This window comes from Ictalurus furcatus, chromosome 20 (genome assembly GCF_023375685.1).
Source record: "Ictalurus furcatus strain D&B chromosome 20, Billie_1.0, whole genome shotgun sequence".
NCBI lineage: Eukaryota > Metazoa > Chordata > Actinopteri > Siluriformes > Ictaluridae > Ictalurus > Ictalurus furcatus.
This window is the reverse complement of record NC_071274.1, coordinates 12,760,443-12,778,475: the sequence shown is the minus strand read 5'-3', so window position 1 is coordinate 12,778,475 and position 18,033 is coordinate 12,760,443. Positions and strand designations below refer to the sequence as shown.

The window sequence follows — 18,033 nt, the reverse complement described above, 5'->3', positions numbered from 1 at the left end:
AGAAAATTGGAACCACAGAGAACTTTCAATGACACAAAAAATGATTACCCCACTGGGATCATTTGAAACCTGTTACATCATGACCTGTTACATCATGACCAAAGTAAATGTGTTTCAAAAGTATTTTAGCATACAGAAAATGTTTGTGGTATTGCTCTTATAAATTTACCAAATTATGAACAAAGAATATCAACTATATAAGTTATTTAAAGGTAGGATGCCACCCCACTCCTTGTACCTGGATAATAAGTCAGATAAGTAACTTTTGTACTCCCTTTGCATATACCTGACTTTTGAACTCCTCAGTTATAAAACAAAAAAAAAGAAATCTAATTCTATGTCTAAAACAAAAGCTATGCAGGCACTGGCAACAAAAACCTAAACAAATTAGATCAATGTGTTTGCCAACAGATGTGTTAAAACCTGGTTTATATCAATCCTGACAAGCTATCACACAAGGCATTTCCCCCCCCTCAACCACTAGTACAGATTTTACATATATTCGTATAGAAAGCCACCACAAGGTGGGCAGGATGTGGCAACAGTGGGCTTACATAAGTTGAACAAAAAAATACTTTTCAGAAAAGCACTATGTGACATCAAACAATCTTTTTTTTTTTTTTACCACTTGACTAATCAAGTGGAGGAACGCTTGCTGGTGTGCTGGTGAAAACATTTGTCTTATTAGGATGCGAGTATAAGATTTCTGACATATTGAATCAAAAATATTTAACTACCAATATTCCAAAGTTCCAATGTAAGATAAGATAACTACTTGGCTATTGTATACTGTATATATTGTACTACTTGGGATAGTACGTCATGTGACTGTGACTGCATAAAGACAAGTCACACAAGCAATTCCCCCCCACTACTTTATTCATCGAGAGTTAAGGCAAAATACGAAGGAAAACAACAAACTCCAATCTTTATTTAATCTGCATTACTGATGATAATAAATCTATCTACCTATCTATCTATGAGAATTTGTTTCTTTACTTCAAATACATTCAGTAATAATGAGGATACAAAAAAAAGAATCACATTATATCGGCACATAACAGTTAAGAAAAAAGTAATCAAACCTACAAGGACCAGGTTAAAAGCTTGATCTTAAAGGGCAGCATCTGTCTGGTGCCCTTCTTAAAAGAGGAGCTCACAGAGCTAGCCAGAACATCAAAGTTAAGTTTAACTTAGCTATGGTCAAGAGTCTAGGGGTTCCATCAGCTGTGCTCTATACAAAACCTCTATCTGGGCCTTCAAAGGTGTCTAATCATGTGGTCTAGCCTCTGTAGCTGTATGCTTTGCCCTTTAGCCTTGCTAGAGGCTTCTCCACAGGTTCTGTAGGTTATCAGACCAGAGAGATCTGCTGTTTTATCTCCCAGGGTCTCGACTGGCCTGCCATATTCTGCCCTATTCTCACCTCCAAGTTATAACATTCAGTCTGAGCTTGGTTTGCAGATACAGTCGGATCCATAAGTATTTGGACTGTTACACACCTGTTATAATTTTGCATCTGTACTACACCACAGTGGATTTGAAATGAAGCAATGAAGATGCGACTGAAATGTAGATTTCCACCTTAAATTCAAGGGGTTTAACACAAATATTGCGTTAATCATTTAGGAATTACATCCATTTTTTAGATATTCCCTCAATTTTCTCATGCTCAAGTATTTGGACAATTGACTGATAAGAAGTTTCATATGGCCTGTTTTCTTGTTAACGAACTAAGGAGATAAAAGGTCTGTAGTTGATTCAAAGTGATGAATTTGTATTTGGTAGTCGTTCCTGGGAGGTCCACAGAGGTTTCGATGCAAATGAAGGAGGCAATCATTAGGCTGAAAATAAAAAAAACAGACCTATCAGAGAGATAGCAGAAACTTTAGGTGTGGCCAAATCAACAATATGGTACATTCTTAAAAAGAAAGAATGCAACGGTGAGCTCAGCAACACCAAAAGGCATGGAAGACCATGGAAGACAACTAAAATGGATGATCACAATTCTTTCTAGATTGAAGAAAAAACCTTTCACAAGATCCAGCCAAGTCAAGAACACTCTGCAGGAGGCAGGCATATCGTTGGCAAAGTCTACAATCAAGAGACACCTTCATAAATGTAAATACAGATGGTTTACCTCAAGATGCAAACCACTAGCAACACTCAAGTACAGAAAGGCTAGATTACACTTTGCTAGAAAACATCTATTTAAAAAAAAAAAAAAAAAAAAAAAACCAGCTCTGGAACAAGATTTTTTTGGACAAATGAAATCACATTTAATTTGTACCAGAATAGAAGAGAAGAGATAATATCAGATCATACCAGAATATGATGAAGGAAAGGAAAAGCACATGAGCCAAAGCATACCCTATGCTTTGGCTCATGTGGAGGGAGTGTTACGGCATGGGCATGTATGGCTGCCAATGGAACTGGGTCACTAGTGTTTATTGATAATGTGATTGCTGACAGAATTCTGAAGTGTATAGAGCTGTATACTTTCTGCTCAGATTCAAATGCTGCAAAACTGATAGAACAGTGCTTCACAATACAGGTGGATAATGACCCAGAACGTGCAGCGAAAGCAACCCAAGTGCTTCTTAAGGCAAATAAATTAAATGTTCTTAAATGGCACCTGACCTAAACCCAATTGAGCATGCTTTTCAATTGCTGAAGACAAAACCAATGGCAGAAAGACACACAAACAAACAGTGACTGAAGGCAGTTGCAGTAAAAGCCTGGCAAAGCATCTAATTGGAGGAAACTCAGCATTTGTTGATGCGTTGCAGACTTCAGGCAGTTATTGACTGCAAAGGATGTGCACCCAAGGGTTAAAAATAATCCTTATATTTATAATTGTTAGTTTGTCCAATTACTTTTGAGTCTGTGAAAATGGAGGGACATTGTAAAAAAATGGTTGTAATTCCTAAACACTTAAAGCAATATTTTTGTTAAACCCCTTGAATTAAATCTGAAAGTCTACACGCCAATCACTTCTTGATGGTGTACAGAGGCAAAATTACAAAAATTTGTGTCACTGTCCAAATACCTATGGACTAGGGTTGTGCCAATAGATGATGATATTGGGGATCGGTAATAGACAGAGATAGTCAGTCACAGCCCCCCGTACGCAATAATATTGTGTATCGACGGTCTCACAGGCTGACAATAGGACGATCTGACTACGGAGAAGATCGCCCAACACTACTATGGACCCAACTGTATTCCTATACACACACACACAAGTATGTGAAGACCAGAGTATCTCATTCCAGAACCATGGGCAGTAATATTTGAGTTGTTGCCACTTTGCTGTTATAATAGCCTTCACTCTTCTGAGAAGGCTTCCACTAGATTTTGGAGTCTGGCTGTGCACTCTCAGAAAGGATGTGTTAATATCCTATACACTTTTTGTGTTATTACTATTTCAACACATGTGTTAAATTATCCAATAAATGTGTTACAAAAAGAGAAAAAAAAATCATGAGTGACCAACACAACGTGTTAAATTATTGTCCAATCATGTTGCGGACTGCGCTGCTGACGTCATCATCAAACTCTGAACTCGCCTCAAAGTGAATGTTCGTTACTTTTGATTGTGACCATGGAGTCCTGAGGCCAGGAAACCAAATGACCACAGGTAAGTTAGCGTTCATCACTATATAGTGTTAATGCTGCTGAAAATGCCTGGCTGAGTTTGTGATATTTAGGCAGGGAGCTCTCGAAAATGTATTCATTGGAAAACAGTAACTCACAAGTGATCATTAACTTTACCTATCGTGATGGCTTCAAAAGTGAATATCATGTACTGCTTCCTCAGTGTTGGCGTTTCACTACTAGTGTCATGTGTTTATGTCGGCTGTGAAATATGGACTGAGGATATTCCATAATTCTCTAGGGAATTCGCTAGGGATGAGTGATGCTAACCTAGACATTCACCTGAGTTAATAACATTACTTTAGCATACAGCTCACGATAATGTTAGACATTCCCATTCCCAGGCCACTCCAGGACCTTAATGTGCTTCTTCTTGAGCCACTCCTTTGTTGCCTTGGCCGTGTGTTTTGGGTCATTGTCATGCTGGAATACCCATCCACGACCCATTTTCAATGCCCTGGCTGAGGGAAGGAGGTTCTCACCCAAGATTTGATGGTACATGGCCCCGTCCATCGTCCCTTTGATGCGGTGAAGTTGTCCTGTCCCCTTAGCAGAAAAACACCCCCAAAGCATAATGTTTCCACCTGCATGTTTGACGGTGGGGATGGTGTTCTTGGGGTCATAGGCAGCATTCCTCCTCCTCCAAACACGGCGAGTTGAGTTGATGCCAAAGAGCTCCATTTTGGTCTCATCTGACCACAACACTTTCACCCAGTTGTCCTCTGAATCATTCAGATGTTCACTGGCAAACTTCAGACGGACATGGAAATGTGCTTTCTTAAGCAGGGGGACCTTGCGGGCGCTAAAGGATTTCAGTCCTTCACGGCGTAGTGTGTTACCAATTGTTTTCTTGGTGACTATGGTCCCAGCTGCCTTGAGATCATTGACAAGATCCTCCCGTGTAGTTCTGGGCTGATTCCTCACTGTTCTCATTATCATTGCAACTCCATGAGGTGAGATCTTGCATGGAGCCCCAGGCCGAGGGAGATTGATAGTTCTTTTGTGTTTCTTCCATTTGCAAATAATCGCACCAACTGTTGTCACATTCTCACCAAGCTGCTTGGCAATGGTCTTGTAGCCCATTCCAGACTTGTGTAGGTCTACAATCTTGTCCCTGACATCCTTGGAGAGCTCTTTGGCCATGGTGGAGAGTTTGGAATCTGATTGATTGATTGCTTCTGTGGACAGGTGTCTTTTATACAGGTAATAAGCTGAGATTAGGAGCACTCCCTTTAAGAGTGTGCTCCTAATCTCAGGTCGTTACCTATATAAAAGACACCTGGGAGCCAGAAATCTTTCTGATTGAGAGGGGGTCAAATACTTATTTCCCTCATTAAAATGCAAATCAATTTATAACATTTTTGACGTGCGTTTTTCTGGATTTTCTTGTTGTTATTCTGTCTCTCACTGTTCAAATAAATCTACCATTAAAACTATAGACTGATCATTTCTTTGTCAGTGGGCAAACGTACAAAATCAGCAGGGGATCAAATATTTTTTTCCCCTCACTGTACTCCAAGTTCATTCAAAATAGTCTCAATCGTTTGTGCTTCGTTTGTGCCGGTTTGTGCTGATAAAAGTTTAGTTTGTGCTGCTTCGGTTCAGGAGATATTCAAAGAATATTTATAGGTCATTCTGGGGTCACTCAGCCCCCCACATGCTCCAAATTAACCCGAAATAGTCTCAATCGTTTGTGCTCCGTTTGTGCTGGTTTGTGCCATAAAAATTTTCGTTTGTGCTGCTTCGGTTCAGGAGATATTCAAAGAATATTTATAGGTCATTCTGGGGTCACTCAGCCCCCCACATGCTCCAAATTCATATGCATGTGTGGGGCTGGTGACGTCACCGCACCATAATTCAATGCCTAATATATTAAAAACGAAAGCAGCACAAACGAAACTTTTATCAGCACAAACAAAGCACAAACGATTGAGACTATTTGGGGTGAATTTGGAGCATGTGGGGGGCTGAGTGACCCCAGAATGACCTATAAATATTCTTTGAATATCTCCTGTACCGAAGCAGCACAAACAAAAATTTTTTACGGCACAAACCAGCACAAACGGAGCACAAACGATTGAGACTATTTTGCTGACGTTTTGCGTTGGTGGGGGGCCAACTTCACGCAGGTCCTAGCATTACAGTTGTTCACCATGATGTAATACAGAGGGTGGGTTAATGTTAACTACATTTAGCAAGTGTTTTGGACAAGGCAAGCTGTAGTAATTAGCATTAGGAGGATGGGTTAGGGCAATGTTTCTTCATGATTTGGGTGAATGTTAATGCTGGTTAACAGGTGCAGACACTTAGTGGTGGAACTTAGCAGAACTTAACGGAACTTAGCTAGCTCAGTAATGCCGAGGCCAAAGGTTCTTCACAAGGTTAATGTAACAAAAAAAGAGGATGGGGTTTAGGTTGTAATGCTTTCCACTATCTCTGTAATGTTGGTAGATGTAATTAGGTTGTGCAAAAACATTGGCGGTGAGGTGCTAAAAGCAAGAAAATAAATATTGGCAAGTTAGCTAGATTTTCCTGGTGAGGCTTCAGCACCATTTTGTTCATTAGTAGATTACACAATTTAGGATTCTGTAACGCCGTTTCTCAGTTAAAGCCCAAAGGCATTTGTCCATATTTTGTAGCTAACAACTAACCAACAGTTTTTTTTTTTTGCTCTTTTACAGCTTTTCAAATGGAAGGAAGTGGGGCTCTTATCTTCCCAGATGGCAGGGAGATTTGTAAGAAGATGCATCAACTCCAATGCTTACATCTGTCAAATGTTTTAATGATTTTAATAAATAATGTCACCTGAATTTCCTGCAATTGTTTATTTTGTGAGCCTTTTAGTAGAATAATTGCATACAAACTAATGTTTTTTTTTTTTAGGATAATTATTTGGAAAAACGTATACACAACACATTTGTATTTTTTTGTATATTTTTTTAACACATCTTTGTGTGGAAATGTACTAACACTCTGTGTTATAAGTAACACAAAAAGTGTTGTCCTTAACTAGACACGCAGGTGTGTTAAAAATTAACACATGATATCTGTTTTAAGAGTGTGGGAATTTGTGCTCATTCAGCCACAAGTGTTTGGGCACTGATGCCATTTTATCCATGGCATGGTTGTTGGTGCCAGATGGGCTGGTTTGAGTATTTCAGAAACTGCTGATCTCCTGGGATTTTCTCACACAACATTTATATATACACACATACAGATATTTTTTTATACATACACTCTGAGCAAAAGCAAGTAGGCTGCTAAACAGTCAATTACACAATCAGCGCACCCTTAGAGATATATCTCTTCAAAGAACAAATGACAAATTAGCTTTACGTCAGAGGGATATCTTTTATGGTAAGCTTCTGACTGTTGCATTTCAGATAAGGTGCCCATTGACTGTGTGCCAAAAAATCCATAGTAACCTAGTAACCTAGAGGACAAAGACACAACTAAAGCAAAGTCTACCTCAATGTTCTCAAATACAGCCTTTGATGGCTACAGTACAAAACGCTACAGTGATGTAGATATAGTGAGCACCTTATATGAGTTAATTATTAAGCTGTTAAACTTTGTTCTTGCTACGTGACCATCACTTTCACATGCAAGAAGAGTTGAGAAGTTCAAATCTTTCAACATTCAAACACAGACAAGCATACAGAGACATGCCCGCACACACACACACACACACACACACACACACACACACACACACACACACACACACACACACACACACACACACACGCACGCACATACACACACACACACACACACACAGTTTGCCTGCCCAGAACGTAAATGGAAATGAACTTGAGGAATAAACAACTAAGGGTACCAATCTGGCTAAATATACAACAAATAGCTTCAAAAATAACAAAATCACAAGCTTAGCATTTGTAGAGTGTCACTTTAACTGATATGGGGATTTTTAATCTAGTGTATATTTATATCCTGAATATTTCTTAAAACATGTTTCTGACATTGAGTTGGTATATATTAGAGGAGTTGTGGTTCTGTATAAACGGTCATTTTCTGTTTTGTTCTCCCTGTTATGTGATCAGGATTTCATTTTGGCCATGCACCCAACCCCCTTTGTTGTTTATCAGAGAAACCTCTTGTTCCATGTTGTGTAGAATGCAAGCACTACTATGTAATCTAAAACATGCAATTGTATGAGAAAATTGCGATAATGTCTCATAAATCTTCACATGAAGCTGCCACCCCCATACTTCACATGGTGTTCTTCAGATTAAAAGCCTCAACCCTCCTCCATACATAGTGCAGATCACTATGGCCAAACGGTTGTATTTTTGTTTCCCCTGGCAGTTAATTTGTACTTCTTCTCTGAGCAATGCAGTGTCTTTATGGTCCAAAGATTTTTATATTTGCATTCAATTGTTTGTGGTGATGCTTGTGGTACCTTCAGTTGTTTAAAATTTGCTCCTAAGGAGGAAACAGACTTGTCTGTGTCCACAATTTTCTTTCGGCGGTCTTGGCTGAGTTGCTTGGATTTCCTCGCCCTTGAATACAGCCACAGGTGCACTCCTGGTTAACTCCTAATTATGATAAATGGCCAAGCTTCTAAAAGTCATTACATCTATTTCTGGAATGTTTCCACATTTCTGGAATCTTCAACTTGATATATGTAAACTTTTGACCCACTGGAATTCTGATATAGTGAGTTAAAGCTGAAATAAATCTGTCTCTAATAAGTTGTTTTAAAATGGCCTCTGATGTGAACAAAGTAGAGACCCTAATTAATTTAAATGTATGGTGACATGAAATGCATGGAGAAAACCTTAGATTTCTCGTCTTTATTCCAGTATATGTAAACTTTTGGCCTCAGCTGTACTTGGTATTCTACAAATACAGCAAATGGTTGACGTAGTCTAATACCACAAATAAAGAGTTCCCACTGAATGTTCAATTTGGAGTCATGCAGTGAAATTTCAGTGAAAGCGGTTAAATTCAATGAAAGGCTTGCATGCCACACAGCTTAGTAGACATACCAGTTACATAAAACAAATTAACTTTGCTTCTTTGTGCTTATTCCTCAGGCCTCTGCCCTTTGTAAGCACAACATTTGTAATGACTTTACAGAGTAACCTGAAGGTTTCTGCCTATAAGGCTCCTCTATTTTCTCCCTGGACATATTCATCTTTCTAACCTTCAGTTTCGCTTGTTTAATTATTTGTAATTTAAACTGCCTGTCATTTTGAACAAGGAATAATTGTCACATTAGCCATAGAGGAGGTTGTCAGTGGAGTTTTATTTTACATTATTGATAGCACCAATCCCCAGAGACATACCAGATCAAAGAGGGGAAAATGTCCTGGAATAAAGGAATACTGTAATCCACTTCTACTGCTGCTCAATTTCAAGGCTTTTTTTTTGTCTCAACCAACTACTCTATACTAGTTATGTAGACCTTCCAATCATTGGCCTTTCTTCTGCTCATCAAGGAGCTGAAAGGGTTGCACTTAGACAAGTTTGAGGGGAAAAATAAATAGCCTGAGCCCCTGGGGACAAGCAGATTTTAGGTCCAAATTATAAGGCAACTATGAATTGGAGTTTTATTCATAGTTAACTTCAGGACTTTGGTTTAACAAACAGAAAAAGCACCAACTCCTTATTGACTTCTGTAAAACTAAAGTTTTATTTGGTATGTATGTATGTATGTTTAACTTTAACATAATAGTGGTGTAACACACTTAAATGCTGCCCTACTATAGCAAACACTTCTAAAGCCCACCACCTCTTGCAATATAATCACATATTTGTTAGTTCACATAACCAACAACCCAGTTATTCCTGGAACTGCAGACAGAAACGGGGTCCGATTGTAAGCTATTTTTCACGGGCCATAGAATTTCTTGCTTCATGCAGTAACTTAGTCAGCTCTTCTTTGAGTCAGTATCATTTGGTATAAAAAATGGGCCAATCAGAGCTAGGCCAGCAAGAGTGGGGTGGATAGATTGGTTTAGCAACTACATTTATTCTACACTGGCAAATTATCAGCCGAGTGCTGGACAGCCTGGGGAAAAAAGAGGTTTTTGGGAAAGGATGTGCTGGTGGTGGTATGGACTTACCTGTTAGCTTGGAATTTAGTGTTTTCTCAATCAGATGACCACCACAGCAACAATGATTTTCCAATCCACTCCAATGGCTCATGTTCCAGGGCCCCCGTGAATCCTTCTAGTCATTTCCTGCATTTGCAGCACCTATGTGGAGTGACACACATCAGATGATGGCAGACAAATTAGGTTTCAGTTACCTTTCATTTAATGACTTAATTTTAAGTTTCAGTACCATGAATGGGCAGTGACACAATTTGTAGTGACTATTTATAAATGTAGTGGATTCTGAAGAGTTTACCAGTAGCAAGTTTACTCTAGGTGTGGATGGGACAGTAACTTTTCAAACTGCTGCTCATGCTTCGTCACAGGGCAGCATGACACACTTGGAGGAAAGAGCTATCGGCCCTCTTCTGCATACATGAGCTTACAGATGTCCATGATTGGCTAGTGTTGTTGTGATTGACAGAAAAATAACACCAGCCTTCCTAACTGGAGAGCATGCCCAATTTTACTCCCTTGGCTCCCTGTGACACCATCATAATTCAAATTTGTGATATCTCAAGGATAGGGCAAATGCTTTTATGCTGCGCCACTTGGGAGGTCCAGAAGAATAATATTTTCATACTACAACACTGGCAGTTCATAAGAAGCATAACAATGTCACCTATGAATACGTTAGGTTCAAATATGTCAATAACTGTAATAACTTCAAGTTAGTATATGATTCAAGGAAGAACAACCAGTGAACCAGCGACAGGGTGATGGGTACCCAAGGCTCAATGATGCATGTGGGGAGCGAGGGCTAGCCCATCTGGTCGGATCCCACAGAAGAGCTACTGTAGCACAAATGGCTGAAAAACTTAATGCTGGCTATGACAGAAAGCTGCCAGAACACACAGTGCAGTTTGCTGCGTATGGCTCTATGGAGCAATAGAAGTAGGTGGCCTGGTCTGATGAATCATGTTTTCTTTTACATGATGCGGATAACCGGGTACACGCACTATGGAAGTGTGATGCTCTGGGCAATGTTCTGCTGGGAAACCTTGGGTCCTGGCCTTCATGTGGATGTTTATTTTGACACGTACCACCTACCTAAACATTGTTGCAGACCATGTATGTACACCCCTTCATGGCAACTGTATTCCCTAATGGCAGTGGCCTCTTTCAGCCGGATAATGCACCCTGCCACACTGAAAAAAAGTGTTTAGGGATTGTTTGAGGAATATGATAAAGTGTTCAAGGTGCTGATTGGGCCTACAAATTTCCCAGATCTCAATCCGATCGAGCATCTGTGAGATGTCCTGGACAAACAAGTCTGATCGACGGAGGCCCCACTTCTCAATTTACAGGACTTAAAGGATCTGCTGCTAATGTCTTGATGCCAGATATCACAGCACAACTTCACAGATTTTGTGGAGTCCATGCCTCAAGGGGTCAGAGATGTTTTCGTGGCACAAGCGAGACCTACACAATATTAGGTAGGTGGTTTTAATGTTATAGCTCATTGGTATATTTAATGAAGAAGCTTCAAGTTCCAGACAAAAGAAAACAGACAACTAATTATGTGATTGTCATTTTGTCTTGTATTGTAATAAAGTACAGGTATACACATTGTAATATACAGAATGCAGGATACATGGTAATCAAGTTCTGACATACAGCAAAAACCTTTTTGCTTAGCTGTGACATGCAGCAGCATTATGAAATTGCATTATAAAGAGCTTGATACTCACAAGGTAACTAATTACATGAAATTATCTACATTCATTACCTTCTGTAGATAAGTTTGTTCAAGTGTGATATTAGGAAAATGTTCAGTCAGTTTTGGCAACATTTATGTCACCTTGTGAAAGTTTTCAAACAGTCATTCGGATTTTTGGTAGCATGTACTGATCACATATATTGTCTAATTGCAAGCACCAACAGTGTGGTGGTTCTTACATAATTTAGCACTGTGGGGTTTTTTCACCAGGTGCATGCCAAGCAACAGTAAAAAATAGCATGACATAAGTCCAGTCTGGTGTAACCACTAATTAATTAATAATTTGCTGTAGCTTGTACATGCTGTAAACTTTCCCATTCAGTCAATACATTTTTCTGCCAGGAGAATTATATTTTTCATTCGGTCTGGCAGTTCCTTTAGGTGAAAAAGCAGAAAAGTGTACATTTCATGTGTATGCTATATAGTCATAGCACGGACTAAAAATAATAATTGCTACAGAAAAAAAAGAAACCTTAACCTCTGCATTTCAGAGGTGAACAAAAACATAGATGCCTATGAAGTCTAGTATATGCAAGACTGGTTTTTAGTTGGGTTTTAAAATGCAGAAAGAAGGTACAAGCATGGATGTTGAGAGAGAGAGAATGTTTTGAGGAAGCCACTCTAAAGACCCTATCTCCTGTGGATCAGTAAATCATACACAGTGCACAGGTGAGTATGAAAAAATGAGGCAAAGATAAGTAGGTGGGGACCAGACAAAGCAGGGACTTAAAGACCATAATATGTCTTTTTGCACTGTATTCAGAAACAAACAGAGAATCATTGTAACTTTGATTTGTAAAGTGTGAAGGTGATGCCTTCACATTGTCTGGTGTGGGCAAAACCCCAAGCAGCTGAGTTTGGCATATACTGCGACTTGTGTAGATCCTGTACTGGAGTCTGTAAAGAATAGTGTTCTAATAACTGAACCCAGATGTGACACATGGACACACATCTCTGCTGCAGAAAGGGAAAGGGAGGGATGAAGTCTGCACTTGAGGAAAGTTGTATTAGTAGTGTTATAATGAGAATAAAATGACAGAGTGGTGTCTACAGTAACTTCAAGGCTTCTTAAGTCAGTTTAGGTAGGTTTAAAGTCAGCAATAATCAGTGACTACATTTACATGGACAGCAGTAATCTAATTATTGATCTAATTCTGAGTAAGACAATATTGTGATTAAGGTGTTTACATGAGTCGCTTTTAGAATATTCCTTTCATGTTCCTGTTTTACATGTTATAGAACATAGATCGATTAACGGCACATGTCATTACGGCTCCACACCACACCGTCCAACGTCCCTCCAGAATTTCAAGTATTAACATACAGTTGGTCTTCGTTATGGTACCGTATACAGTTTTGGCGGTTTCATTTTTAATTTTACGAAAGCTTCAAGTGCAGTTAATTATTTGTCATGCTACATACGCAAATAGACAACTGCTTGAAGCCACGGGCAGCGTCCGAAACCACATACTTACCCACTATATAGTAGCCGAAACACATGTATTTTGCCTACTATATAGCAGGTAAGTATGTGGTTTCGGACACAGCCGTGCTCTCTTGTTTGCTGTCAAATGGTTGAGCACTGCCGTGTGTGATCGTGTCCTGTCGCAAAATGTGGTGAAAACTCCCACACGACGTGAATAGTGTGATTAAGGTGTGTACATGTCTGTAATGCATGTCGATAATGTGACTAAAACAGGAATACTCTACATGTCTTAATTCAATTTGTGTTTACTTCGAGTATGACTTTAATCGGATTAAGGTAATAAAAAATTGCTGTTTACATGGTAGTTTCTTAATCAGAGTATTGTCTTAATCGGGTTAATATCGGATTATTGTTGTCCATGTAAACGTACTGAGTGAGAGGTGCTTGGCTGTAATCAGTATGGCCTCAGATTTGTTAATGTTGAGCCTCATAAAGTTTGTACACATCCAGTCAACCAGTGCATGAGGAGGCAGTCTGTGTGAGGTTTCAGTGTGTACGTAAATCTGCACATCATTAGAATGATAATGGAACTCTAGACCATGTAGTCTGATGATATTGACAAGGTCGAGTATGTCTTTAAGGAATCGCATAAGAAAACAAACTGCTATCTGTCAGAGAGAAAATATTAGATCCAGACCGAGGGGACAATACCCATAAGTCCTACAATTTTTGTGAGTTGTTGCAGGAGTATGTCGTGGCATACTATGTCAAAAGAAGCAGTTCAGCAAAATATGTTCAGTAACCCAGGATTAGCTGCAACCAATGAGTCGCTTGAAACCCTGACAAGAATAGTTTCAGTATTATGGTCCTACACTCTGCCTGAAACTTTTCAAACAGAGTGTTTGAGGCCAAGCGTTCTTTGGGCTAAGCTGCTACCACATGCTCACATGGGTAGCTTGCCCAGAAAAGGCTGGTTGGAAATAGACCTGTAATTACTGAGCTCCACTGGGTCAAGCCCTGGCTTTTTAAGAACTGGATTGTAGCCAATTTCAAGTTGGTGGGAACAGAGCCAGAACAAAGAGAGAAGCATTACTTATGTGTGGGTATGGAGAAAGAAGACATGTTTTAATCAGAGGAGTAGGCATAGCATCCAGATGGAAATTGCTAGCTCTGGATGCCAACTTCGCAACAGAACCTTCCTGCAGAAACAAACGTAGAGAGTCACCCAGTAACTGTAGAAGAGGGTAAAAAAAGACTCGTTTGCAGATCTGTGGTAAGCCTATTCAATATTTATTTAGGTAAGAAATTTTATTTCATTTTCACATTTTTTCTCTATCGAACAAAAACAAAGTGGCATTTCTTATTATTTTTCATCATAAATTTGTGTATTTTGATAGTGGTAAAATTGTACAGCTCCTATGCAAAATGTGTGAAGTTTAGCATGGTTGGTAATATAATCAGAGTAAACATCACTGGACTTCATGGCAGTGTAAGATTGTGTATGGACAATTAAATCAAGGCTAGTCTCAGGATTGTAAACTTCTCAAGCATGTTCATTAAGGCAAGTATGGTTAAATTTCTTGGTATGAAGGAACAAGCAAATCAAAGAGTACAGCCTTATGTTAAGAGATTGAAAAACCCATGCCACAGGGATTAAGAGGTAAAATACCTGCTCAGCAAATCAAAAATCCAAGCAATGGAGAAGTTTCAGAAAATCGGCAATCAAAATACATTTAGCTGTATCAAAATGAACACCAGTAATGTCTGTAGGACATTCTTTATCCACATACTGTGTTATGTTACAGTAGGTGACAGTACAAACCAACAAAACTTCACCAGGCCAGTATTTCTCTAACAATGCAGAGGACCAGATAACCTACATTTGGAACCCAGCTCCAGCTACGAGTCAGTTGGAGGATTTTTTCTTGCACATCCCAAAAATACAGAGCCAAGTACACATCCCTTGAATCCGTGGCTCTGGTATGATATTAGTTCTCAGCACAGTGGTGACTTTTGTTTTAAATCCTAATTACCAAGATCTAGCTTGATGGAATAGAACTAAAATAGATTGGCTGCAGGTTCCTGATGATTACACTGAGATAGACAGAAATTGTTAGAAACTTCCACCCACCCTCTGAGAGTAAAACCCCAGAACCATTTTTCTATTCGTAATACAAACACCCAGCAACCAGACCCCACTGCACAAGATCCCACAATATATAAGACAGGGCAGTGCAGCTCAGTGGTTAAGGTGTTGTTCTACTGCTCAGGACGTCGTTAGTTCAAACCCCAACACCAACAAGCTGCCATTGTTGGGCCCTTGAGCAAGGCCCTTAACCCTCAATTGCTCAGATGTATAACTGAGATAAATGTAAGTCGCTCTGGATAAGGACGTCTGCCAAATACCATAAATGTAATGTAATGTAATATGACATATCATCTTCATGGTCACTTGTGCTGAATTCCTTGCAGTTATGCTGATAAAATAGCCAATAAGTTTAAACAGTTCAAAACTGAGAGTCAAACCTCAATATCACTGGTCTTTTTCAACACTGTGAACTTTCAAATTAAATGATCATTCAGATAACTTGGTGTTGGTAAATGAGGTCATGGTGCTGTGATTCTGCTGAGAGAGAAGCAACTGGCCAATTTCCTTTTACGTCAATGCATGTGTGTGCAGTCACTTGGCCAAACAAGCTATTCATTAGGGACAGAGACAGGCACATTAATTCTTTCCATTGACTTTGCCACATTAAAATAATCTTAAATCTTTGACAAAATAATAACATTTGAACTTGATTCAAAATACATAGGACTTTGGGATTCCTGAGAATTGAGTTTTAGTACGTAAAATGGAAAAACGCAATTAATTCTTTTTTTTCTCTGTCTAGATCCCCTGCCATTTCCCACGCTGAGAGCTTCAGCTATCAGTTCCGTAATGGTCTAATAGGAAAACAATTACAGGAAGGCTTTAGGTAAATCATTCTGGGGATCCAACTGATGATCAGGGCATGACTGCTTTGCTTCAAGTTATAATCAGTACCAAAGGAACAAGAAGTCTTTGTATTTTTTTTTTAATTAATGGAAAACAAATCATGTCATACTATGCTGAGGGCATTCTGTCTTCATAAATTCTTTCTAAGCAGGAATTTCCATTTTGTCTATTTTCCATAGACCATGAAATAAATGGTTCTTGTGAAAAATGGAAAAGGGAACCCTAACATTAATCCACATGCTGTACTTACAGTGTTTTATATTCACGTTTACTATTTTTTCATTGATTTTCTCACTCATTCTTTTAAAAGCCTGCATGAACTAGGCCTTATACTATGTAATTCATTCACCCTCAAGTTCACAGTGGATCTGAAGCATATCCAGAAATACACCCTAGATGGGACACTAGTCCAACAGAGGAAATCTCTCTTTCTAATACGCACACACACACAAGCGTGCACACGCAGAGGAAAATCAGAGAACCCAAACATACAAGGTGAGAACATGTGGAACTCCACACAGACAGTAACCTCGAGCTCAGGACTGAAACAGGGACCTAAAGCTGTGAGGCAGCATTTCTACATGCTACACTACCATGATTTCTCACTAAACTTTTAACTATTTTGTTATTTAGTATGACGAGGCTATTTAAGATCAACTGTTTATTATATTGTTTTAAATTGAAGGAAAAATTATTCATTTTCTTTTGTTTCTCTCTGAACAGTTCACACTTTTCCAGGGTCTAACATTTGAATTCCAAATTGCTCCTTACTAGATATACAGGATACTGCATATGGTATAGAATCCTGGTATAGCTTGTCCACTTCATTTAAAAAAAAAAAATACATTGAGTAATGGGTATCATGAGTTAATGGGTATAATGAGTTATCAGTCTGCGTCCACAATTCACGACAAGACAACCAACTTTGCTGGTGGAGATTTTAGATTTATTTGAGACAGCCCTACCAGTTCCGACAAAACCTTCTTGATCCAACAATGAATGATACTGAAAAAACTAGCCTGCTGCCCAGTTTAATTAATAATCTCAAAATAATTCAACAAACAAAGGAGGACAAATGAAACAAGAGGGACACCATTTGCACTATTGTCAGGAGATCCTAAATTCTATGATGTCATAGTCATCCACAGGCAGGTGTCAGAGAGAGCACAACTGGTCCTGTCCTCTGAGTGGGAAGCTTAGCATTCTCTATAGAACAGCCACTTGTGTAAAAGGGAGAAGGCAGCAGGCACTCTTGACTAAATACAATCAGCAACCCTATAACACTGCAGGAACAACAGTTTGAAAAGATACTGTGGTTGGCAATTTTTTGTGAACTTGCTAATTCACAACTGATAGAAGGTGTTCCAAAATCGCCTCGCATCAAGTGTTACCAAGATAATCTCCGGATCCACCGAGACCCCGATCAGGATAAAAGCATTTTCATACACATTGTAAACTTTTCTACATCTTTAAAATGGGAAATGAGTTACCACTATGACTATCAGCATCACACCAGTCTGTCAAATCACCTGGGGTAAAAAACACTTATGGGCTCTCATCATCCTTTCTTCACCTGACTGATCTCTAACCGATCTAACATTGGTGGAGATATACTCACTAATTAATTCAGTCAGTTCTGTTGACTAGTTCTTGCTATTACTATTATTTATTAGGCCATTTCATGTTTTGCAAACATCCTCTGTCATCTGTACAAAGTGTGTAAGCTCTCTTCGTTTTGATGAAGATATGACCAGGAGCATTGCAGACATTTTGATAGCCAGTATCAGATTACGACCTGATATGACACTTAACTACCAAGGTTTTTGACGTCTTATGCAGACTAATTGTTTTTACCACTGCATCTGTTAAACAGACTCCTCAAATGTTCTCACACTCCTCACAACTAGGCAAGGTTAGAAAATAACCCAAGTTAAATCCTTTTCATATCTTTTTGGTAAAAATATATTCATGTTTTCTTTAGGTAGAGGTGTCAAAGTATATTCTTGGCTGAAAAACGAAATTCTGTTCAAAACCTGATTTGCTTTCAACAATTCATCTCTAGTGATGTCCGATGGCTTTTTCCGGTCAGTCTTGCCTTCACCACCCTACTGCAATC

At 39.0% G+C, this 18,033-nt stretch overlaps 1 protein-coding gene across 4 annotated transcripts in view; it reads right to left on the bottom strand.

Annotated features, from left to right (window-relative positions):
* Positions 1–18,033, bottom strand: part of per2 (period circadian clock 2) — a 62,589-nt gene that overhangs the window by 40,069 nt on the left and 4,487 nt on the right. For all 4 annotated transcript variants that reach the window (XM_053650996.1, XM_053650995.1, XM_053650998.1 and 1 more), the window contains one exon: positions 9,747–9,878. The gene's annotated coding sequence lies outside the window, so the exon portion shown is untranslated. The remainder of the gene's footprint in view (positions 1–9,746; positions 9,879–18,033) is intronic.